Here is a 457-nt window from a genome sequence, read left to right on the forward strand (position 1 = left end):
CTTTACGGCCGGGCCCGACAGTGCGGGGACAGCGCGGGGAGAGGCGCAGGGACTGAGGGACAGGGCAGACAGAGGGACAGGGATAGGGACAGAGAGAGGGACATGGGGACAGGGACAGGGACAGGGAGAGGGGGACAGAGACAGGGACAGGGACAGCGTGGGGAGCGGGACAGGGACACAGGGACGTGGGGACATGGACAGGGAGAGGAACAGGGACAGGGATAGGGACAGGGACAGGGACAGAGAGCAGGACAGGGACGAGGACAGAGAAGGGGACGAGGATAGAGCGGGATGGAGAGACAGAGACGGTGAGAGGGATAGAGTCGGGGAGAAACAAACAGAGCGGGGAACGGGGACAGAGCGGGGGACAGGGGCAGAGCGAGGGGACAGGGACAGGGACAGGGAAGGGTGACAGGGCTAGAACAGGGGCCAGGGCCCGGGCAGGACAGCGCTGCGG

This window comes from Geospiza fortis, unplaced genomic scaffold (assembly GCF_000277835.1).
Source record: "Geospiza fortis unplaced genomic scaffold, GeoFor_1.0 scaffold237, whole genome shotgun sequence".
In the NCBI taxonomy this organism is placed as follows: domain Eukaryota; kingdom Metazoa; phylum Chordata; class Aves; order Passeriformes; family Thraupidae; genus Geospiza; species Geospiza fortis.